This window comes from Seriola lalandi, unplaced genomic scaffold (genome assembly GCF_002814215.2).
Source record: "Seriola lalandi dorsalis isolate HSWRI2012SDOR001 ecotype SW California unplaced genomic scaffold, Sedor1 jcf7180002054962, whole genome shotgun sequence".
Classification (NCBI taxonomy): Eukaryota; Metazoa; Chordata; class Actinopteri; order Carangiformes; family Carangidae; genus Seriola; species Seriola lalandi.
Window position 1 is genome coordinate 1,350,280 of NW_019525513.1, and position 329 is coordinate 1,350,608.

A 329-nucleotide genomic window follows, 5' to 3' on the forward strand; every position below is an offset into this window, starting at 1 on the left:
TAAAAAATACTAATGCAATCAAATCAATTTTGTTGCTAATCTTTGACATATCCAAGACTCTAATCACCACCAAAGCCTCATCCCCCTACTATTTATTATATGGAAAATAATTAGTTTTATGTGTTTGTTTGTAATAAATAATCAAATAATGCAAAGAATTAAACTGGCATTTAAAGGGTTAAAATCCTTAAAATGATAGAATGTTTGGTAGTTTTGAGCACATTTGAAGTTGTTTATTTGATTTATGAAAAAAAATTTAAAAAAAAATATTGATGTATGATGATTTAAAAGCAGTTTTTTGTGCGTGTACATTTTTGGCCACGAGGGTG